This window comes from Thalassophryne amazonica, chromosome 4 (genome assembly GCF_902500255.1).
Source record: "Thalassophryne amazonica chromosome 4, fThaAma1.1, whole genome shotgun sequence".
Lineage (NCBI taxonomy): Eukaryota > Metazoa > Chordata > Actinopteri > Batrachoidiformes > Batrachoididae > Thalassophryne > Thalassophryne amazonica.
Window position 1 is genome coordinate 7517145 of NC_047106.1, and position 26124 is coordinate 7543268.

The 26124-nt window shown below is 41.3% G+C and overlaps 1 long non-coding RNA gene across 1 annotated transcript; it reads left to right on the forward strand.

Annotated features, from left to right (window-relative positions):
* The first annotated feature begins 1636 nt into the window (after positions 1-1636).
* Positions 1637-25450, forward strand: LOC117509089. Its single transcript, XR_004560236.1, has 3 exons — positions 1637-1710; positions 14141-14151; positions 25439-25450. It is a non-coding gene; the product is annotated as an uncharacterized LOC117509089 (long non-coding RNA).
* The last annotated feature ends 674 nt before the right edge of the window (positions 25451-26124 follow it).

A 26124-nucleotide genomic window follows, 5' to 3' on the forward strand; every position in this document is an offset into this window, starting at 1 on the left:
ATACCCTCTCTACTTTTAAGATTAGGCTTAAAACTTTCCTTTTCGCTCAGGCTTATAGTTAGGGCTGGATCGGGTGACCCTGGACCATCCCTTGGTTATGTTGCTTTAGACGTAGACTGTGTTTCATAATTATTGTATGGCCTTGCCTTGCAATGTGGAGCGCCTTGGGGCAACTGTTTGTTGTGATTTGGCGCTATACAAGAAAAAAGTTGATTGATTGATTGATAGGTGATGCGGTGGAAAGTTAGCATATGTTGCGGTTTGTTTATGACCGCAAATGTGTTGAGGCGGTTTTGCAGGCTGTCACTTACCGACATGACATCTCCCATTTGCCTCGTCTTCCCTTCTCCACCGGGAACCGAAAAAACAGCACTTTTCGCGACTGCTTCGGTGATTGCAGCCCAAAACAAAACAGCACACCATTTTTCCATGTGAAGTTATGCCGTGTATATATTGTGCCACGGGAGCAGCTGTCCCCATAAGTGATCAAATCCCACAATATCATGCAGAGTTCAAACGAGACTGCGCTGCCCTATTAACTTAATAGGGCAGTGCGTATTTAATTAAACACACCAAATGGGGCACCACCTGCATACCGCAGGAACTTGATCATGTTATGATCGATAGTAATCAGTGTTTGATCTGAAACTCATAAGTTCTGGATACGACTGATTAAACATTGTCTTCAACTGGACACAAGGCAAACAACTGCCTTTAGATTTATTTACAGACAACTGGCTTTATTAGATTGATTTACATATGTACAGGTACAAACAAATGTGACTGAGAGTTTGACAGTATGGGTCAAACATTCATAGTTTTATTACTGAGACGATTTTTTAATGACAAGACATGAAAAACAAGGAAAAAAAAAGAAGGCACTGGATATAGAAAATTTATAAGAATAAACCTGGTTATAATTTAGATGGAAATTTTGGGTTCACAAATTATAATTATTACTATGAAGAAAATTAACCGAAGAAAGACACTTAGCATCACTGACAGCAAAGACCGTCAGAACAATTGAAAGTTTACTTATCTTGGTCCTTTGGATCAGGTGTAGTGGAAAGGCTTGGTCCAGTCTGGGCCAGTTTCCTGATGGGCCTTTCCTGGCCTTCTTAAATTGACCTGTGTCGAGGTAAATCCACCAAGTCTCCCAGATGACTACAGGTGTGGATCCAGCTTGTTTTCTGAGCAGGACCGAACATGATAGTTTGGCGGTTCTGTAAAAGCTTGGTTCACCAACCAACCCAGGATGAAGGTTTAATTGTTTGCTATCAAAAATGCTCTGGCAGCTTCATCAATCTGAGAAAATTTATAAAAAGTTCAAGGCTTTGCAAAGAAAGTTGTGGAGACAAATGAAAATTAACAAAAACACTTTAGAGACTATTTAGAGACTCGCAAATTCACTCTTAATTTGAAAAAGGCAGCTTGGAAGTTGTCTTCAAAATGCAGAGGACTTGACTCCTGCCTTAAAAGTTATAAAAAAAATGGTGCATCAAACAATGAATGTTAGGTAACAAAAGAAACCTCATGAAATAAAAGAAACAATGAAACAAAAGCCATAAGCGAAGACAGAGGACTTGAAGAGAAGCGTTGAAGAGGGGTGGAAGACAGCCAAAGAGAATGTAAGAGAGTTTCTTTGTTCCAGGGTCATTTTAAAGAGGCTACACACATGGTAATAAGCTCCACCCACTTGGCTTCAGGTTTGTTATTTGAAAAACAAATCAGACACACTCAATGACAGATTCCTTCTTTCTTCTTTGGCTAACAAAATAAAAGACTGACTCATCTTCTAAACCATCCTAGAAGAAGGAAAATGATGACACTATGACAATTCATTAATAATTCAGCAAATAACATTTAGACGTGCAGCAAGAGATATAAAAGGAATACTCATAACATCACATGAAAGAAACATGCAACAGATTAAATTGGAACATACATTTTGTCTTTGTTTAACTATAACAACAGGAAAATAAATGACAATTTCTCTCTTTAATTAAAGGAATGTATATTTGACTATTGAAGAGTCCGTGTCCTTCCCCCAGGCGACACTGTGATTCCATTCCATTGTTGGTCATTTTTATGACCTGCGATCTTTTGTCATCTGGATGGTTGGGATTCAACGTTAATTGAGCTGTTTCTGTATGGAGAATCATGTTGGTGTCTGGATGGCCTCTATTATTATCATTATTGGTGCCTGACACCAAGTCAAGTGATGACACAGTCATTCAGCTTAATTCAATTTCAATTTCCAATTTAAATTTATAATGCACCAATTCGCGACAGCATCGCCTTAAGGCGCCTCACACAAAATAGTTCAAGGACAATGTAAAATAAAATTGAAAGATCAAAAGCACAATTAAAAGTTCAAAAAAGCACAATAAAAAGTAAATAAAAAAAGATGCCAACACAACATTCTAACCATAGGGCTGAGTAAAAAGATGTGTCTTTAGTCTGTTCTTAAAAGTCTCCACAGAATCTGAATGTCTTATTGAGGCCGGGAGACCATTCCACAAAACAGGGGCATGGTATAAGAAGGCTCTCTGACCTGCAGACTTTTTCTTCACCCTTGGGACACAGAGCGGTCCTGCAACCTGTGAACGCAAAGCCCGGGGCGGAACATAGGGTTTAATTAAATCAGCCAGGTAGGCTCATGCCAGTCCATGAACAATTTTATAGGCCAATAGTAGAACCTTGAAATTTGATCTCACAGAGACAGGTAGCTAATAAAGAGGTACCAGAATAGGTGGAATATGGTCAGATTTTCTGCTTCATGTCAAAAGTCTGGCAACAGCATTCTGAACTAATTGAAGACCCCTAATGCTGGACTGTGGTAACCCTGAAAGTAGAACATTGCAATAATCCAATCTGGAAAAAACTAAGCATGGATCAGGGTCTCAGTATCAGCCATAGACAGGATGGAATGAATCCTTGCGATATTTCACAGATGGAAAAAGGCACTTCTCGTAATATCCGTAATAGGGAGGCCAAAGGACAACGCAGGATTGAAAATCACACCAAGGTTCCTCACCTTATCTGTATGATGTATGACACACGAACCCAGGTCAAGCGCTAGCCGGTCAAATTCATGCCAATATTTTGTTGGACCAAGAACCATCATTTCAGTCTTATCAGAGTTTAAAAGTAGGACGTTACTAGACATCCAGCATCTCACTAATGCAAGGCAATCCTCTACTGTTTTTACAGAAATGAGCAACAGTCAACCACACTAAAGCGCAGCTAGCTACTAGCAAAAGCTAACCGCTAGCATGCAGAATAGCTTGTCTCGGCCTAAAACCATCTGGCAAACTTATATGTCCCGGCTTCCCTGCAGATACAACAAGCCGGGACGTGTAGTGGTGGTCACCACCACTGCAGCAGTCCTGGCTGGAAACCTCCTGGGAGTCACGGGTCCAGCTAGCGGCCTCCGGTAAGCCGCGGGTCTGACTGGAAGACATCTATGTGCCATGGGCCTGGACTCTGATGAGTTGAGGGCTGTTTTTGCAGCCTCTGATGAGTCACAGATCCAGCTGGCGGCCTCCAATGAATTGCGGGCCTGGCCAATGGCCTACGATGAACCATGGGCTTGGTCAGCAGTCACTGATGTATCACAGATCCAGCTGACATCGGAATGGCAAACACCAATGAGCTGTGGGCCAGGTAGACCTGACTGTTGACCCTATACCCAGTGAAAGGTGGTGTGGTCTTCATCCAAGAGGACAGGAAGGGATGGGAGGCCAGCAGCAAATATTTTTATCCATGCCAGCCACTGCACCACCTGCTGGCTTCTGCTTCCAGCATTAGAAATGTTTGGGGAGTCAGTTCTTTGTTAAAAGTGGAAAATTAAGGCAACTTTTGATTCTGTCAAGATATATCTGTGGCCACATTTGCTACTCAGGTGAGGAACAGGATTTACTTCTGCCATAATCAAAGTGGGGCCACAGCACTCTGCTTTTGTGTCAGAGTAGATAGTTGGCATCAGGTCAGGAGGTAGAACATAGCACCACCACTTCATGGTATTTATATGGGCTTGTGGTACAACCACCTTCTCAGACTTGAGGTATCACCACCCCCTGGGAATCAGGAACAGGAGACACATGTGACTGCTCAGCTGCTACTTTTGGAATCAGGAAAAGGAGACACCCTGACCTTCAACCATCAGGAGAAGAAGAGAGTCCCTGGCTCTCAGCCACATCAGGAACAGGAATGGTAGAGACATGCTGATTTCCAGCCACCAAAGGGTCAGAATTAACATGGATGGTAGTGACTTTTTACCTCCGCCAAGGAGGTTATGTTTTCGGTTGCGTTTGTTTGTCTGTCTGTCAGCAGGATAACTCAAAAAGTTTTGAATGGATTTTGATGAAATTTTGTGGAGTGGTTGGAAATGACAAGAGGAACAAGTGATTAAATTTTAGTGGTGATCTGGATCACGATCCGGATCCCGATGCTAATGCGTTAGCATGTCTATGGCATTTTCAGTGTTAAAAGTTAGCATTAAGCAGTTGCAGCTGTCATCACGTTTGGGTGCATTTGTTTTTAAATTGTAATATTTCTTAAATTTATTTTTGCTTATATATTAATAATCTAATGATTATTATATACAATTTTAGAGAAAGAGACAAAAAGAAATAGATCACTGTGCCAAGGAGGGAATGTCTTTAGGGTCAGTGACCCTATGGCCTTGTTTAGAGAAGTGTTTCATAAAAATTAAAGTTAAAAAATTAATATATTTGCAGTTTAGTTGAATAATAAATTGAATTTTGTCTGTCTTTTTGTCTATAAACACATGCAATATCAATATCAGTGCTCAGATGACAGTAGCTTCTGGGAAAGGTGCAAGTTCTAATAAACTGTGATGCCAATCGCTAAGGATACATGCTATCCAGTCACAGCAGATGAAACTTTTTTTTACTACTGAGCAAACATAATTGTTAGACTTTTTTAGGTTCAATGATTCCACGGCGTGTAGATGTTATGGCGTCAGTGACCCCATGGCCTTGGCGGAGGTTTGCACTCTCTGAGTGCTTCTAGTTTGTCTCTGTGTTACCATGGTGACTTGTGGATGGTGGATGATCGAGAATGATGAGACACAGACTACTTTTGGTCCACATTTTAGTTCCGCACGATTTTGATGCTGTGCTCTGTGATTGAGGAGCTTTGGATGATGAAAATTTCTGATGAGAGTGGATGATCAGATCCGCATAAGCCGATTACTTCTTCTGGGTTGTGTGGGTGTCTTGGTGGCTTTTCTCACTCTTCTCCTTCTTGCACAGTTTTTTGAGAACTGTCTACTCCATGTAGATTTACCTTAGGGTGCCATACTGTTTGTATTTCTTCATAACTGATGTAAATAAAGTCCAAGACGTATTCAGTGGCAGCTTGACCATCAGAGAGCCTCATCCACAATGACCACAAAAGACTCCAAGCTGTCAGTGATGCTAAAGGGGGAAACACACAATATTAAGAACAGGGGTATGAAAAGTTTTGATCAGGGTCATTTGGGTAGTTTCTATTGTCAGTATGATTTAAAAGAGTAAACACAGTTGTTTGACAATAAACAGCTTCACACAACCACTAACCATGAGTGAGAAAAACATTTTTTTTTGTTATCATTCATATTCTCTGAAATATATATATATATATATATATATATATATATATATCATACATTATACATATAATACATGTCTATCTCGGCTTTCAATGCTTAGCAGTCCAGTAAGTATCATTGAAATTGTGGAGAGCTGGACATGTCCAAACATGTCCTCTGACACGCCAAAACGGAGGTGTTCCTTTGTCTCGCTTCCAAAGCGAATCGGTCTTTATGTGAAGCCTCCGCACGGCTTTCCATGACAAAATCTCTTGTTAAAAGTGAAATCTGCCGGATAATGGCTGATGTCTGGCTCTTCTGATAACCAGAGAAAGAGCACACGATGGTCTCGCATCCACAGAGCCATCCGTTTAGAAATGGTCCAGTGGCTTGTGCCGCGTCGTCGCAGCTCGGAGCGCGGCACGTCGAGCGTCGTTAAAGAGGTCCTTAAAGCTGTACTAACAGACCTTATTCTCTGTGAAGCCCGTAAAATTTTCACCGAAAGCCAGATAAATTTTTCGAAAGGTTTCCAGGTGCCAGTCTCTAACAGCTTCTGAAAAAATTCTGATGGAAAAAAAGTCATTTTCATTCCGCCATTTCCAGACAATGAAAATCCGACGAGGGGGCGGGACCACTCCTTCCTAAGGCGTGCTCACAGGCGAATGATGTCACCGACAGGCGTGGAAAAACTCACACATGCGCACGAGGGTTCAAGCATGTCTGACGTAAAAACATATGAATGAAATCCATATAGTTTAAAAAAAAATAAAAAGGACCATTACTTTATTGACAGACCTCGTATATATATATATATATATAAATATATATATATATATATATATATATATATGTGTGTGTGTGTGTGTGTGTGTGTGTGTGTGTGTGTTTTCCTCTTCAAAATGCATTTTCTTCTTGGCAGGTGTGACTTATACTCCAGTGCAATATAATATATACAAGGTCTGTTAGAAAAGTATCCGACCTTTTTATTTTTTTCAAAAACCTGATGGATTTGAATCACGTGTGCTTGCATGAGCCAACCTTAAAACTTTGTGCGCATGCTTGAATTTTTCACGCCTGTCGATTGCGTCATTTGCTTGTTAGCAGCCTTTGTGTGAGGATGGGTGGAGTCTTTTGTCGTTTTTTCTTTGACTACGACTGGAGCAGCGCGACTGCATCAAATTTTGCCAGAAACTGGGCGACAGCCAGGTGGAAACCATTCAGATTATTCAGACGGCTTTCGGTGACGATGCTATGGGCATCACACAGATTAAGGAGCGGTACAACCGGTTTAAAGACATCCGCACAATGGTGGAGAGCGCACCGCGCTCTGGTTGGCCATCAACATGCTGAAATGACCGGATCATTTCCAAAGTGAACTGCCTCTTTGAGGCATTTTTTTTTTTTTAGCTGGTGTGACTTTTCTCTGCAAAATACAGTAATTCTTGCAATTCATGGATGCTCCAGGAATTACTTTGTGTCAAACAAGCGGTTACTTACTGAGACTTAGAGGATGACCACTTGCATTGTGATGGAACATAGGCTATGACATTTTGGCCATATCGCGTGTTTCTCTGGCCATGATCCAGTGCATAGGTGACTTAGTGTTGAGGATGCCAGTGGCTGGAGAAAAGCAAAGACACGCCCACTTTTCACTAAGCTGCGGCAGGTAGATGGTTACTTTCAAGATTTTTAATGGATTGGTTGTCTGCCTGGGTAGTTCTGATCCAGGACCCAAAGCAGTTCCATGGTGTGGTGGAAATGATGTTGAAAATAACTACAAAGAACTGAGTTGGCTGAACATTATATTTTGATTCTGATTGTACAGAAAAAGTATTTCCTGTTGCAGTGAACACATACAAATTTTATCTGAGGCTTATTTATATATATTTATTTACGTAGTTGATTCAGTGACAACAAAATCTAGAGACTGTGAAACAGATTGTACTACTCAGAATTAACGGATCACACCATGTCATCAAAAAGAATCTCAATTTCATCAACATTTCTCATATATTTTGATCTTGCTGAGTCAAACAAGTTGTGCATTTTGAAAAGCAAAAGGTATTTTCTTCTTTTCCAAAACTGTGGATGTGAGAGGGTGAGTGTGATGATCAGTTATGAGTGTTTGAGATTTGATAATATCACTGCAGGATGAGCAGAGAAGCGCCACACTGCGCTATCTGCAATAACCGTGGACACACGTGCGGTTGAAGCAGTTTTGCTTTAACCATTCTGGTGTTTGCTGACAGTTTAGTGTGAATGTATGCTGATAATAAGACGCTCAATACAGAACCACAGGAACAAAGAGCCCAGCTGAGACGAATCACAGATTTCTGACAAAAGCACAGACATGCACATTCCTTAAAAGCAATAAGATGCACAAACAGAACTGATGAGTAAAACTACTTATCAGCAATAATAAGCATTCAATGCACAGAGAGAGTGCACAAAAACAGGATCACAAATTGCTGCAATCACACAGACCATTATAACACATCATCATCATAACGCCATGACACCTTAATTGTTGACAAGCAAACAATCTGAAGTAAATAAAAGTGTTTTTTAAATGGATAGAGCATTTATTGAGAAAACAGTGTTATGTTACAGTGAGATGGGTGGCGCTGGAAGCTTGCTGACACTGATTTCTTGCAGGACCTATTGTGATGTCAGTGTGACTCCAATTATTATACACAATTTTAAAGTTTTCTATCAATATTTCAACAATTTCTTCATAGAGTGCCAAAACATAAGCATTTACCTCAAGGGCTAGACCTTACCCAGCCTGTGATCCTGCACATTGGCTGCGTACCTACAACCCCAATTCCAGTGAAGTTTGGATGTTGTGTAAAATGTAAATAAAATTAGAGTACAATGATTTGCAAATCATCTTCAACCTATTTTCAACTGAATACACCACAAAAACAAGATATTTAATGTTCAAACTGATAGAGTTTTTTTGTTTTTGTGCAAATATTTGCTCATTTTGAAATGGATGCTTACAGCACATTTCAAAAAAGCTGGGACAGTGGCAACAAAAGACTGGGAAAGTTGATGAATGGTCATCGAACACCTGTTTGGAACATTCCACAGGTGAGGTTAATTGGAAACAGGTGAGTGTCATGACTGTGTATAAAAGAAGCATCCCCAAAAGGGTCAGCCATTCACAAGCAATGTTTGTGACAGCACTACCACGTGTGAGAACCAAATCCAGGGAATTTCCACAAATGTTCATTGAATCCTCAATGAATTGCTGGAATCCTAATTCATCCACAATTTTCATAAATGATTTTCAGAGGGGATCTGAAGGCTTATTTATATGAATGTTGAAGTCACCAATAATCAGAATGTTATCTGCACTAGTTGACAAGTTAGAGATGAACGCACTAAATTCATCAAAGAATTCAAAGTATAGGGCAGGGGTCCTATATACAGTGACAAAGTCAGACGCCTGATTTTTATTCTTCTGACCTTGGCAATATGTAGCATTGTGGGCAGAGTGGAGATTCAGATGTTCAAATGAATTATATTTGTGACCCCCAACAGCTAATAAACTAAATCTAGATTAATAAATAAGAGCAACCTTGCTTCGTATCATGAGGGATGTGACTAAATGTGTACGCCAGTGGGCAGGCCTCAGGTGCAACAGCTGGCACCTGTGGAACAACATTGCGCTGCTTATGTGGTGTAATTAAAAACAAAAACCAGCCGGTACCTGTGGAACCACATCACATTGCTTATGTGGAATAATTTAAAAAAAAAAAAAAAAAAGAAAGAGAAAAACACACCACCCACTGGTCCCGAACTTGCACCTTTCAAAAGCTCTGGTTACCAGTCAGAGACTTTACCACTGAGCTACAGAGCTGTTCACATTTATCAAGTGAGCAATGCAAATATGATCCGTTCTGCTCCTCTGTAAATGACCCAGGGTCACAGGCATACAGTCATGGAATGACATGAAGGAGAAGCAGTTCGCTCATCTCATTCATGTTGACATCTGCTGGTGTGTCTCCAACTGGCCATGTGTGTGTGTCTTGTGGATAATGCGCCGCAGGACACTGCATCATGTGGAACAGAGCTCACGTGGGTTCATTTCATTCCATTTATTATACAGGAAAAAGGTTAAAAGCACAATTGCACATTATCCCAGGCCTGACTCAGTTAAAACTGTTTTACAGCAGGTTCCTGTTTTACACGTAAACCTACACACAAACAATCATGTCATTCAGTCATGTGGACAATAAACCTAACATGTACAGCACACATTCAGAAAATCATAAATACATAAATAAAAGGATAAAAAGATCAGACAAGTGAGAAAGGTAGATCAGTGGTTACACGAATAACTATTCAATAAATCGTCTCTGTAAGTTTTTTAAATAGTATCTCTGAGCTGATAGTTCTAGTGCCCAGAGGGATATCATTCCACACCTTAGTATAAATGTAGAAGAATGATCTTTGTCCATAAGTGTTTTTATAAGAAGGGACTTGGAGCTGTTCCGCCGATGTTGATCTGGTGCCCCTTTGAGAGTTTGTAGTTGGTACTAGAGCCAACAGAGCTGGTGGCAGGTTGAAGTTTTTTAACTGAAAATAGAATCTAATAGCAATACTACTTATATAGTTGTTGAAGGTCAGAGCATTTGATCTGGACAGAGCTATACAATGGTGGGTCCAACCTGGAAGTTGACAGTGAATTTTAAAAGCTCTGTGGTACTGTCGAGCCACAGGATCAAGAACATCATTTGTGGTGAGAGACCATATAGGCAAACAATAGGAGATAGAGGAGAGGACTACAGCATGGAGGTACGTATGAGAAACAGAGGTTGTCAAATATGGTCTGATTTTGTTGTAGACATACAGTTTTTGTTGCAGTTTCTTAGTCAGAGAGTTGACATGTTCTTTGTAATTAAGATGAGAATCCAAGAGCACACCAAGATCTTTATAGGTTGTTGTTATGTGCAGTTTGTAATCGCAGAACATGATTGTGTTGCACATTTGGAGTTGCTTCCTGGGGGAATGAAAATACATACATTCTGTCTTTTTCATGTTAATACTAAGGTGGTGATCCGTTAGCCAATTTTGGAGTGTTTTGAGATCAGATGACAATTTAGCATTTACAAAATTGGGGTTTGAGTCGGAGTAAAAGAGTACAGTGTCATCTGCATACAATAAAACGTTAGAATAATTCAATCAATCAATCAATCAATTTTTTTATATAGCGCCAAATCACAACAAACAGTTGCCCCAAGGCGCTTTATATTGTAAGGCAAGGCCATACAATAATTATGTAATTGCATATAAGTGGAAGATCATTAATATAAAGAAGAAACAGTAATGGACCAAGAGTACTCCCTTGTGGTACACCGATATTGTATTTAAGAGGACAAGATTTAGTTTGACCAATTTTGACTATTTGAGATCTGCCACTCAAATAGGATGTAATCATGTCAAGCACACTTTGGGACAGCTTAAAGGACTGAAGTTTACTTAGTAAAATGAGATGATTTACTGTATCAAATGCTTTACGGAAATCTATAAAAACTTCACCTGTAACCTGTCCTTTGTTTAAAGCAGAGCGTATATGTTCAGTGAACAGTAGAAGAGCAGACATAGTGGGTTACGTGACAGTGAGATCAACTGCTCTGTGTTCTGATCTGACAGTCCATTTCAACCTGGGAGCAGCCTGTCCATTTGCGCGCCGTGCGCAATGCTCGCTCACTACAGCGTGTCACCACAGTGATATATGTTTTTATTTATGTCCACTTGATAACAGCAAACAGATACACGCACGTCACAATGGGCAGTTTGTCCATGTCCATCCAAGCACAGAATGTTGTGTCCAGCTGGGATGTCCAGATCCACCGATTTCCACAGCCGCTTCAGTGGGAGGACACACATCCTGTCATCTCAGCACGCAGACCATAGCCATACTCGTGTGGGACTTAGACAAATTTCTCTGCGAATACGACAGTGATTGTCTGCAGTCTGTTATCGTGCCAAGAGTGCGACTGGCCACACATTTTCTAAGTGCCATGCGAGTGGTGTTAGATGTTCGTGGGTGTCACCTGGAATTTGGCCAGCACCTGCTGTGAGAGGGTGCGATGGGTTCGCACAACGCACACTTTGTCTTTCAGGTGCTTGTGTGTGCAAATAGTTGTAGCAATAGGTGTACGAGGTGTTGGAGGCAGGGACAACATTACACGGTTTGCACACGATTCCTGCATCATGCGCACTAAGTGTGCACTTTGTCCAAACTTCGCACTATGTGTGAAGGGGCCCTAAGTGATGATTCATAGTTAGATCATTAATCAGGAATGATTTTGAGGACAGTGATCTTATGTTAATGAGACCCAGGCTAAGGACCTCAGTGGGCTTGACAGTTGGACTGTTTGGGTGGTTCCAGAGTAGCATGTATAAGATGCCTGGAAGTAGGTTTAGGTTTGAGATGTTCAGTGTCGGTTCTAGTTAGCAGACACGAAATATTTGATTTTCCTGGACATAAACGGCACATAAACTGCACTTTCACCACAGTGGATTTCATGCCCACATTTGTCATAAGCCTTGCAGGGTCTCTAATCACACTGGTCTACAGTTGAAATGCTTCTTAAATAAATGTAGTCAAACTTTACTAATTTTGGGCCACTGAGAATGTAAATAATGTTTCAAATGGTTGATTGGCTCCAGTTTTAAGATATGTTACCACTATGCTACTAAGGATTACCTTTGGATGATTTTTAAAATGTTACAAAAAGACAGGTGAAATGTTATTGTACAACAGTCAGAGAAACATGAAAAGACCTTATGTATGATTTATCATGAAAACTCTACTATCAACACAATTTAATTATGTAGATTTAAAATGTAAAAACTTAAATATCTTAGAAACAGTAGCCAACTGGTCATTTTTATTGTCAATTTGTATTCAGCATGCCAAACTCCATCGTAAATAGTACATTATGTTTCTGTAGCAGATAACTTCTTAAAATTTGTAGACCAGTGTCACCTGCTCCGTGGCCTGCTGTAAAGTCCTAATGTTACCCTTCCTGTAGAGCTCTATCTATGTTCACAGACAAGATGGCGATGCCTTCCCCCATAGGGTGAAGGCCATCAGCAAGCTGCGGCGGAACCAAAACGAAGGCCAGCTATCAATAAAACTAAAGCCACAATAAACTCCACACAGAAAGGCCACAAGGGAGGAATCAAACCCTCAACCTTCTTGCTGTGACACAACAGTGCTAACCACTAACCCACAGTGCTGCTAACATAATAGCTGGAAAGTAAAATTACTGACCAAAATGACAAGTGAAGCATATTAAAAATGCTGAAAGAATGTTCATTAGTGAAATGGATTATTGTTCACTCCTCATGCCTGATGTCACTGTCACAACAGGCGTCAAGAGCTTTCTTCCTATGCGGGTAAAATATTTTTTCTAATTACAACTGCACCAAATATATGCAAAATATGGAAACCATTTAAAGATGACAGCACAGACTTACAGTGCAATGAAGGAAAATGCATTAAAATCAGATCAGGAGTTAAAATGGAGCCAGTCACATCGTTATCAAATCAACTCTGCCCGGCGACAGAGGAGATGGAGTCATCTCATAGGATATAAATAATTCACGGGGCTGGAGTATCTCAGTTTTATGACTACAGCTGCTAAAAGGATTCCATCAGCCAGGGACATGTTGACTGTCACACACACCCACACACACACACACACACACACAGAGCTGTGTCATGATGGCACAACAGACACAGGGCACACAATAAGAATAAAAAAGAACTGTCAAACACTAATCAGCAATGAGATCTGCAAGAGACGAAAAAGTGAAATGACTTCACATACAAGAAAACTTTTTGACAAAATGTTTTCAGACATAAATCACATACACAGACTCAACGGACCTCTTCAATGATGCTGAACAGCAAATTAACAACTTAGAGTGACTAATGTGAGCACATCACCTCATCGCCATGAGGTCTGGGATTGTATCACTGTATCCACCACATTACAGAGCCTCCGCGGCCACCAGGCAGACCACCTGTCCAATCCCACTTCCTGTATGCAACCATTTTTCTGCTGTAGCCAGGCAAAACTGGGTGTGTCCTTGGCCTTCAACAGCTGTTGGTGTCCTGAACACAGAGACACTTGTGGGCTGGATCATTTTGAATGTCATGGCTGATGTTACATCACAATGCAAGAGATACTCCCCATGTCAGTCCTCCTAAGGGCCCATTTACACTACAACCCCAATTCCAATGAACTTGGGATGTTGTGTAAAATGTAAATAAAATCAGAATACAATGATTTGGAAATCCTCTTCAACCTATATTCAATTGAATACACCACAAAGACAAAATATTTAATGTTCAAACTGTTAAACTTTGTTGTTTTTGTGCAAATATTTACTCTTCTTGAAATGGATGCCTGCAACACATTTCAAAAAAGTTGGGACAGGACAACATTGGGGAAAGTTGATGAATGCTCAAAGAACACCTGTTTGGAAACAGGTGAGTGTCATGATTGGGTATAAATGGAGCATCCCCCAAAGTCAGCCATGCACAAGCAAAGATGGGGTGAGGATCACAACTTTGTGAACAACTGCATGAAAAAATAGTCCAACAGTTTAAGAACAATGTTTCTCAATGTTCAATTGCAAGGAATTTAGGGATTCCATCATCTACAGTCCATAACAAACATTGAATTCCCATAACCTTCGATCCCTCAGGCAGCACTGCATTAAAAACCAACATCATTGTGTAAAGAATCTTACTGTTTGGGCTCAGGATCACTTCAGAAAACCATTGTCAATTAACACAGTTTGTTGCTACATCTACAAGTGCAAGTTGAAACGCTACCATGCAAAGCAAAGCCACACATCACCAACATCCAGAAACACTGCCGCCTTCTCTGGGCCCGAGCTCATTTGAAATGGACAGACGCAAAGTTTAAAAGTGTGCTGTGGTCTGATGAGTCCACATTTCAAATTGTTTTTGAAAATTATGGACATTGTGTCTTCCAGACAAAAGAGGAAAAAGATAATCCAGACTATTACCAGCGCAAATTTCAATAGCCAGCATCTGTGATGGTATGGGGGTGTGTTAGTGCCCATGGCATGGACAACTTACACATCTGTGATGGCACCATCAGTGTTGAAAGGTACATCCAGGTTTTGGAGCAACACATGCTACAATCCAAGCAACGTCTTTTTCAGGGACGTCCCTGCTTATTTCAGCAAGACAATGCCAAGCCACATTCTGCACGTGTTACAACAGCGTGGCTTCATAGTAAAAGAGTGCGGGTACTAGACTGGCCTGCCTGCAGTCCAGACCTGTTGCCCGTTGAAAAATGTGTGGCACATCAGAATTCCACCTCCAAAGCTTCACCAATTAGTGTCCTCAGTTCCCAAACGCTTATTGAGTGTTGTTAGAAGGAAAGGTGATGTAACACAGTGGTAAACATACCACTGTCCCAGCTTTTTTGAAATGTGTTGCAGGCATCCATTTCAAAATGAGCAAATATTTGCACAAAAACAATAAAGTTTATCAGTTTGAACATTAAATATCTTGTAAAAGAGAAAAATAACTGGTGCAACACAGAAATAAGTGCCGAAAAGTTTAATAAGGTGCTGAAAACAAAAATATACAGCGGGACTAACGTTTCGACGTGAGAGTCACGTCTTCCTCAGAGTCCAGCAAAGACAAAGATGGTGCAGCTTAAATACTAATAAGAAGCAGGTGTCCTAATGCTTCCAAAAGGGCATGACCATCCGTCAGACACACTCACTCAATTAGTAATCAGCTCATGATTAGAAACACACTGTCCCAAACAACTAAAACCAAAATAAAAAACAGTTAGAGAAAACAAGTCAATTTTAGTTCTTCATTCAGACCAAAAGGTTCCAAGGTGCCTAAAGTGTAAATCCAAAATGCTTCTCTACATAAGAGTTTTTTAATGATATCACCACCTCTGGCATTTTAAAAGATATATTACATGTGTAGTATTACAATTGATAAATGAAGAAATAGAATATTGCTTACCAGTACAAGGATGAGAGAAAAACAAAAATATAAGTATAAATTTAGGCGGTTCAGCACAGATGTTTTTAAGTGTGGGATCACTCTTAAGAATGTGCCAATATTTATGAATTATGTTTTTTATTCTTCCCGCAAATGGAGTATAGCAGGTAGAAAAAAGCAATTTAGATGTTGAAGAAGATTTAGATTTTTTTTTTTTTTAAGTAAAGAGGCACGATCAGTATTTAGAGTTCTGTCCCATGCTTTACCAATATCAATTTTGCTATAACGACGTTGTTCAAACAGAGTTGCTAGATGAGCTGCTTTTAACATAAAGTCAATGATAGAACTACAGTTTCTTCTGACTCGCAAAAACTGACCCACTGGTATGTTACAAACTAAATGGGGCGGATGATTAATATCAGCTCTCAATAAGGTATTTCTACTAAGAGGTTTACGGTAAATGGTTGATTGCAAAAAAATTGTTAACATCCTTATAAATAGTGAGTTCTAGGAAATCTATCGAATGAGGATTATAGTTCATAGTAAAAGATAAATAATCTGTGGTGGAATTCATATAATTCAAAAATAGATGTTACTCATCATATGTGCCCCTCCAAATTGAGGATGTCATCAATATATCTACGCCATAATGATATTTTTGAGCGAAAAGGGTTATTTTCAATACTAAAAATATCTCGTCTTTGTGGTGTATTCAAATGAATAGAGGATTAAGAGGTTTTGGGGGTTGTATGATGAGAAGTGGCTGATGCTGGTCGAAGTAGCAGATTCTCAATAATCTTTTGAAACACTGGAGAAGGCTCAATCCAGGGGTCCAAATTTCATGTCTTCAATACAGGACAACATAGGTCGACCGAGGCCAATGCTGTACTGGTGAAACCTGACAGTCCACTGACTGGACAACAGTTCACGGACTTACAATAGGAAGCATTTCAGCTTTTGCCAATGATGGGCAGGTGCATTGATAGTGCATTCAGCGGAGCAGTAGTGTAGTTTGGCAGAGCTGATCACTGACTCAACATTTTAGACGCCACGTGACGTGGCCTATATAAACTCCATGTAACTCTGCAAATGACTCACTTGCTACTTTTGACTTAGTTGTGCTGTTACCAGAACAATGTTTCCAAGTGTAATTTTTGCTGTAAGTATTAAGTTTAAAAATGTGTTATGGTCATTGAATGAAACTTCCAAACTTGAGTATTTTACAGCTGAATAGACATCTCCTGCAGCCAGGTAAAATTTCCTGACATTCGGGGTTATTTATTTATTTTCTTCGTTTTGCTGTTTTGGTCTTCAACACTGAGGCACCTGTGTGACAAAGCATGTCCAGAGAAGTGGAAAACATGGGCAAAATGTCACTGACTTTACCTCATGCTGTAAGTGATCTTCCTCACCTCAGTCTCCCTAAGTAACCACTTCTTTGGCAGAAGGTCATTCAGTGGAATCCAAGGATCTTCCACAGAGACCTTCTACCATCTAGTCATTGCCTTTGATCACTGGTTAGAATCCAAGTGTGACAACCATACAGTCAGAACAGGAAGTACCAGGACCTTAAAGATTCAGAAGTTTGTTCTCTTGCCATGATGTCGGCATCGCCAAACACCTCTGAGAAGAGACTTCGCTTTTCTCGACAGAGACATGAATGTCTCTGTCAAGATAAGTCTTGACAAGTTCAACACTTTCACCACTAACAGATACACTTCGGGTGGCTGAGTCCAAGTCTTTGAAATCCTGGATCTTGGTCTCGATGCAGATTGAGATTTTTTTTTTGTTTGTTTTTACTTTGACTGATGAGCTGTGTGTTTTGCTATGATGGCTCAAAATCAAGAACTTTTGCAGTTCATTTGAGTGAAATGAAGCCTGGGAAAGGTCAGAAAAATTAATTTATCTTCTCTTAAGGTTCACGGTCTTAATAGTTACCAGTCATGTGTGTGGTATCTCTGCTTTGAGCCCAAACATCAGGAAGTATTTTCTCCTCTGATGATTCCATTATCACCCAAGATGTGAGTAATGACAATTATTTATTCCCTAATTTGATAAACATCACATTCAGGAGAATGATTTTCCATGTTTTACGACATATATGCACACGGGGGTGGGGAGATTTGACTGGGATTTGCTAAGGTCTGAATGCAAATAGAGGGAATTTTTCCTTACCACTGTCACCTGTGTGCTTGCTCTAGGGGTTGGTAATGTTAGACCTTACTTGTGTGAAGCACCTTGAGGCAACTTTGTTGTGATTTGGCGCTATAGAAATGAAAATGAATTTAAATTTAAATATGGCTAGAATGCAGCTAGCTCTGGCATTGTGACATTCATGTAATGACAGCATTCCACTGTGGTTACATTCAGTACTGCTGCAATGGCAAGGAGAGGAAACAACCTTCTTTCTCAGTGGTGCCTTCCACTGAGTGCACTCTGACGTCCCTATAAAAATGTATGAAGCCATGTTGTCATTTTCTTCAGTCTGACCTTGACTGAATGAATAGCAATGCTGAATTTTGTTGTGATGGGAACTGTCCTCTCTTTCCTGGTGCTGAATTCACAACCATGTGCCAAGGCTTTCGCCAATCACAAGCCCAGTCTGAAGCATCACACAAGCACCGGATATGAATCCATGAGTGCAGTAGCAGTAACAAACATTTACAGGACAAAACAGTAAGCATGCAGCCACCAAAACAGCTCTCAGTCTGATGTCCACTCAAAGTTTTCAGCATGCGCAAAACTTTCTGACATATTGCTGTACACATCAGCTGACAAAGAATGCATTAATCAAATGCAAAAAGTCAAAATCATCAAAATGTCATACATGTTACATCAATCTGTCATGATGTGGCAAGGGTGGTGGCCAAGTGGTCGATGCACTTGGTTTCAGTGCAGAAGGCTCCTGTTTCAAACCCCACCCTTACCCCATTTCTCCATGTAATGTGGAGTTGTGTCAGGAAGGGCATCTGGCATAAAATTTGTGCAAATTCAAAATGTGGCTCCATCTCAGATTTGCTGTGGCGACTCTGAGTAAAAACAAGAGTGCAGCCAAAGGGACTTAACTATTCTGTCATGGTGTGACAGACACTTTACCTATCACTATGGGAGCTTGGGGATTGAGGACCTTGCCCAAGGACCCAGATTGATTTTCCAGTTTGAAGGTGATTGGAACCGAGGATATGCTACTGTAGGTCACAAGCCCACTGCGTTAACCACTTGACCATCACGTCCCTTAAATGAAAGTATCACTTGCGATTGATACATGCACATGTCCAAGTCACTGAATATGTCATGGACTTCATTTTTTTTAGCATTCATTAAGAAATAAAATTTCGATGGTACTTTGTGGTAAATCCATGCCATGTAGGTAGTTCTTAAATGCAGGAATAAATGTATAACCACAAATGAATTGAAGCTTAGCAAAATAAAATGTTAATAAAAAAGACATGAAATATCTTGGTTTCATGTTGTCTACAATGAAATAGAAGTCAAAGATCAAGATGGTCACTTTTTTTCTCATTTCATCCCAACATTTTCTGCGTTGGTGTTATATTTAAAGTAGGTTGGTATTGGGTGTGAACCCCTCAAGGTCACCATGGAGACGTGGGGTCAGGATTTAAAACAATAGCAACATAAGAGTAAAAATACAAAAGCTTTTACATTTTTTTTCAAATTTTAAAGAAAAAATAAGATGTGCAGTTGTGAGACAAATTGCTTTTATGGTGTAGATGATGATGAAAAACAGCTGACAGCCTAACGGTGTGCGCCTGGTGGTGTCAAAAAAAGGCCAACAGGCCAGTGCGCCCTCTTCAGGGCAAAAAGGTGCCTACAAGGCAGGCGCCATCTGGTGGTGGGCCAGCAGTACCTCTTTGGCGGCCCACACAACACATACTGTTTTATTGGATAAATTGTGGAGGTATGGCATCAGAGGATTAGCACATGACTGGATAGCCAACGACTTGTATAATATGTATCAGTTTGTTCACTTGGGTGGGATACATTCAGAATTTTTGAGGTGCATTTGTGGGGTGCCGCAGGGCTCAGTCCTTGGGCCTTTGCTGTTTCTTTTTTATATGCTTGGTTTCCAAGTCTGTGAGTTGTATTTTATTTGCTGATGATATGACTGTTTTTTGTAGTGGGGATCATTTGGGACAGGTTCTGGAGACGATGGAGAGGGAACTACAGAAGTTTAAGGAATGGCTCCACTTTGGTAAAACAATTGCATCATATTTGCTAATAAGCCCAGGAACGCATGTAGAAAATTACGAATACGCAATGTTGAAATTTAACTCATTAATGAAACTAAATTTCTTGGAGTCTTTATTGATGATAGCTTAAGATGGAAAACACATATAAAATATGTTAAATCTAAAATGTCAAAGATCATTGCCATTTTGTATAAAGCACAAAACGTCCTCCAACACTTGTTAGTTACTTTACATCACCTACTATATTGTTTGTGGAAGTTTGGGGAACCACCTATAAATCTAACACAAATCCCATATTATTACTTCAAAAGAAAGCTATAAGAATTATTAGTAAGAAACCTTATTGTGAGCCAACAAATTCTTTGTTTGTATGTTTGCACATTTTGAAATTTTGGGACTTGATTGATTACTTTAAAATACAAAATATGTTCAAAGTGAAAAACAGACCTGCCACATCACATCCAGGACCTGTTTGAAATGAAGGGCTCCAGTTACAATTTACAAGGAACATTATTATTTCAGAAACCATTTGCAAGCTCCAGTGTACCAAAGTTCTGCCTTTCTACTACATTTGCACCTGAGTGAGGTGCACCCTTGAGTACAACCACATGGTATCACCTCCAAACAGCTTTTGGGAACAGCTTCCCATCTTTGGTGTACCGGTCATTACCATCAGGTACAGGGAGGTTTGGCTTTTCACAGTTTGCCTGGACGCATACTAGTGATCGGAAATGTTCCCTCTGAATATGCAAATGTAGAGAGGGAGGGACTCTGGAGGAAGGCACGTGGTAAACAACATGGCATGGTGTTACAGCACATATTGTCGCAGTGCATATATTGTCATATATGCCGACATTCATGGCTGCATTGCGGCACATATTGTCGCCAGCAACAATATGTGTCCAGGTTTTACAGCACATATTGTCGGCAGGGACAACATGTGCCAGGTGTTACTACATACAATCCACTGCACCAGTGACAATATGTGCCGTGAACACAGAGGTCATAATAATTTGGTATTTTATTAATTATAATTGTGTATATTTGAATATATTTTTAAGAATTTCTGTTTTTTTTTTTTTTTTTTTTTTTGTCTTTGTTGTTTTGTTTTTCTGTGTTGTCATGGGAACCACGATGGAAATAAGTCTGTGCTTTTTGTGTCATCCTCGGCAAGTATATGTATGTATATCGTCGTTGTTGTGGGCTGACTGTTTTGTTCCTGCTGCTGCTCTCTCTCTCTCCTCTGCACAGGTGGCGTGCCTCAAGCTGATCGACACACCTGATCCACATCTCATCAGCACCTGCATATGAACCCCGCCTCTTCACTCCGTCGCCAGAAACTCAGCGTACCTTCCACGGTAATTGGCCTATCTTTGTGTGTTCCTACGCAGTACTTTTCTGATAGAGCTTCCATACTCCTGACGAGCGTTCAGCATTTTTTGTCCTGCAGCCCGTCAGTTTTTCCTAGCTCTGTGTTTTTGTTGCAGTGTTTTCTTAGCTTCAGCTTGTTTCCAGAGCTTCAGCTCTCTCCAGCACACAAGACTCAGCTAAGACAATCTATTGCCAATTGACTGTGATTACATACTTGTGGAACTAATTCAGCTCAGCACTCTCACCTGTGTATCCTCACCAGATGGTGTCGACAGCTTGCAGGCGGCCACCTGGCTCTGGATTCATCCCATCTGGACTGAAGTCACCTGGACTGTGGTTCCCCTGTTTCCACCGCTGTGCGGGCTGGTCTCCATTCGGCTAGGCAGTCATCTGCACATTTACTCCTCTGTAAATAGCTCCTTGTAAATAAATCCATGTTCTAACATACTGTTTTCTGCTCCCTGCTTTTGGGTTCATCTTCGACTTACGCCCGAACCATAACAATTGTTATTTCATATCTTGTATTTTGCCATATCAATCAATGAGTCAAAGAGAGAAAGAGAGCAAGAGAGACTTGTACGAATTAGATCCACGCACCTCATACGTAAAAACTGGTTGGATTCATGCATAAATCTGTGGCACAGCATAAATCCCCATGTGATTGTTCCACCGGCAGCAGCCCAAATCATCCTCGTCTGCGCATAAACAACAATATATTGTGCACGTTTATTTGAAGTTAACAGCAAAAAGCAACTGTTTAAATGTCCTTAGGTCTCACTTTGGTGATCACATCACCATGCAACAGTCATGTTCTGTTCATCTGCGCACTTTGGCAAACCCATGGTGAGGATCAGGTGGGTGCGAGAGGACTCAACTGCATGACATGATGAATATATCATCATGTCATGCTTATGTTCAGTGTCTCCAGCACGCACCCTGTTCTGTCACCGCCATCAGCAGCAGAAGCAGCAGCAGCACCAGCATTTTTATTATTACTGAGCCAATATTACCAGAGCACTTTGAATAATTCACCAACATGCCAAAAGTCATGCTGAAATGATGTGGTGTTCTGCAGGCTGCACAGAAGCAGCTCTGCGTTAGGCATCACCAGTAAGACAGGATGGATAAAACCATCTTCCTGTGTGCACTGGTCACAAAAAGTCCTGGCACTGTCTCGAAAGCTTGCAAGAAAATAAATGACACTTTTCATGCACTCACAACAATAAAACGCCAGAACCGAACCTGGTGCGCATCCACAGGAAGCCTACTTTTTAGACATCTATGCGCCCACTGCCCCTGTTGTGGGTCGGTGGTCAATGTGCAATTGTCTCTGGTGATGGGGTTGCCTGCAGCCTCCCGTGGGCTTCCCCCGCTGCCTTGCCCTCCTGATAGTGCCGTGAGCCCGCTGGGGCCGCTTGCAAAAAAAAAAAAAAACGCCTTTGGGCTACGACACCACCCACTGAATTGAAACAGTATATTAAATAAATAAATAAATGCAATAATTTTATTACTTTCTTGGCGGACATAATGAGAGTGAGTGAGTGTGCGTGCGTGTATAAGACAGAGAGAGAGAAAAATAACAATTCATAGTTAATCAAGTTTTACTTCTTCCTCTGATGACCAGTAACAATACAAGGTCTGTTAGAAAAGTATCCGACCTTTTTGTTTTTTTCAAAAACCATATGGATTTGAATCACGTGTGATTGCATCAGCCAAGCTTGAACCTTCGTGGGCATGCGTGAGTTTTTTCACGCCCGTCGGCTGCGTCATTCGCCTGTGAGCAGGCTTTGTGTGAGCAGTGGTCCACCCTTCTCGTCAGATTTTTATTGCGAATAAATGTCTGAACGATTTGGAGCTTTGCTGCATCAATTTTTTCCAGAAACTGTGAGAGACCTCCAGGGGGACACCATTCGGAAAATTCAGATGGCTTTCAGGGACGATTTTATGGGGATTACACAGATTAAGGAGTGCTCCAGCCAGTTTAAAGACCGCCCACAGCTGCTGAGAGCACGGCGCACTCCGAGTGCCGATCGACAGGCTGAATCAACCAGATCATTTCCAACGTGAAGGCTTTGTTGATCCAGGATGTCATCTGACTTACACAAAAATGGCAGGAGACGTGGACATCAGTACTTTTTCGACACATTCCACTGTTACAGGAGTATTTTTCATGGAAAGAGAAGCGGAGGGATGCGCCACAGAAACCGCTCATGGCACGGGACAAAACCACCTCCGTGTTGGTCTCACAGGAAGGCTTTGAGATGGCTTTCGGTGGTTTTTCAATCATGTGACTATCCGAGAAATTGTGGATGAGCCTGGACATGCCAGAACATGTCCTGTGAGGCTTCATCACGGTGTTGCTTTGCGCCATGCGGCACCGCCGCGACGTGCGGAATTCCTCCGCACGTCTGTCTCAATGTGTCGAAAATTCCTGTGCTAGTCAGACAATGTCCCGGATAAAGCACAGCATCCAGTTTGGAAATGAACAGCACATTCCACTGTTACAGGAGTTTTTGTCATGGAAAGAGGAGCGGAGGAATTCCGCGCGTCACAGCTGTGCTGCATGGCGCAAAGCAACGCCGTGATGAAGCCTCACAGGACATGTTCTGGCATGTCCAGGCTCATCCACAATTTCTCGGATAGTCACACGACTGAAAAGCCACCAAAAGCCATCTGAAAGCCATCTCAAAGCCATCCTGTGAGACCAACACGGAGGTGGTTTTGTGCCGCGCCATGAACGGCTCCGTGGTGCATCCCTCCGCTTCTCTCACAGTGAAAAAAACTCCTGTAACAGTGGAATGTGCCGAAAAAGTACTGATGTCCACGTCTCCTGCCATTTTTGTGTAAGTCAGACGACGTCCCGGATCAACAAAGCCTTCACGTTGGAAATGATCTGGTTGATTCAGCCTGTCGATCAGCGCTCGGAACGCGGCGCACTCTCAGCAGCTGTGGGCGGTCTTTAAACCGGCTGGAGCACTCCTTAATCTGTGTAATCCCCATAAAATCGTCCCTGAAAACCATCTGAATTTTCCGAATGGTGTCCACCTGGAGGTCTCTCACAGTTTCCGGAAAAAATTGATGCAGCAAAGCTCCAAATCGTTCAGACATTTATTCGCAATAAAAATCCGACAAGGGGGGTGGACCACTGCTCACACAAAGCCCGCTCACAGGTGAATGACGCAACCGACAGGCGTGAACAAACTCACGGATGCGCACGAAGGTTCAAGCTTGGCTGATGCAATCACACGTGATTCAAATCCATATGGTTTTTGAAAAAAATAAAAAGGTCGGATACTTTTCTAACAGACCTCGTATGTGCTTTGGCTGTCAGTATATATTGTTGCTTGCGACGATATGTGCCAGTGACATCATGCGCCGGTGCCTTTGAACAGGGCATATATCTTAATGGTGACTGTATGCACTGCGACAATATATGCCGTAACACTGTCTACTGTTGCTATGCCGTACATTCAACAGATAAACATTTCAGTCCTCCTGATAGTGACTTCTTTAAGTTCACCTTTGCCAGATCCTCTAGAAGCTTCTGGTGTTCCTTGAATACTTGCCAGGCTGTAATTTTACTGTGGCTGACAACACACCCATGGCTCTAACATATGATTTATATAATAATAATAATTTGTTAATTTATATAGCGCCAAATCACGAGTAATCGCCTCAAGGCGCTTCAAAAACATTTAAAAGCAGAATAAAATGAAATAAGATTAAAACACAATAAAAAAATAACCATAAAATGGTAAAAGAAGTAAAATAAATACGAGGGCTGTCAATAAAGTATAGGTCCTTTTTATTTTTTTCAAAAACTATATGGATTTCATTCATATGGTTTTACGTCAGACATGCTTGAACCCTCGTGCGCATGCGTGAGTTTTTCCACGCCTGTCGGTGACGTCATTCGCCTGTGAGCACTCCTTGGGGGAGGAGTCGTCCAGCCCCTCGTCGGAATTCCTTTGTCTGAGAAGTTGCTGAGAGACTGGCGCTTTGTTTGATCAAATTTTTTTCTAAACCTGTGAGACACATCGAAGTGGACACGGTTCGAAAAATTAAGCTGGTTTTCAGTGAAAATTTTAACGGCTGATGAGAGATTTTGAGGTGATACTGTCGCTTTAAGGACTTCCCACGGTGCGAGACGTCGCGCAACGCTCTCAGGCGCCGTCGTCAGCCTGTGTCAAGCTGAAAACCTCCACTGATCCAGGACGTCGCGACGCTCCGCCACAGGAAAAACACCTCTGTTGGAAGCCTTAAGGACAAGTTGGAACATGTCCAGCTGTTAAACAATTTCTCATATACTCACTCCACTGAAAGCCATCAAAAGCCGCCTGGATTTTACAAATGGTTATCAACACGGAGGTGTTTTTCCTGTGCCGCCGCACCCCGCGCTGGCTGCGTCCCGATGCGCGGACCTATACTTTATTGACAGACCTCGTAAAATGAATAAAAAAAGACACACAATCATATAAAATACTAATGATAAAACAGGGAGAACAGATGTGTCTTCAGCCTGGCTTTAAAAGTCTCCACAGAGTCCGACTGTCATATCAGCACAGGCAGATCAGTCCACAGAGGTGGGGCGCGGTGATAAAAAGCTCTGTAACCCGCTGATCTTTTCTTCACCCTCAGGACACACAATAGTCCCGCACCCTGTGAAGGCAGAGCCCTTGCCAGCACATAGGACTCAACCAGGCCGGCCAGATAGGAGAGTGCCAGTCCGTGAACAGTTTTATAGGCCAATAGTAACACCTTAAAATCTGATCTCAAATAGACCGGAAGCCAGTGAAGGGATGCCAGAACCGGCGTAATATGATCAAAACTTCTGCTTCGTGTCAGAAGTATGGCAGCAGCATTTTGAACCAGTTGAAGACCCCTGATGCTGGACTGTGGTAAACCAGAAAACAAAGCATTAC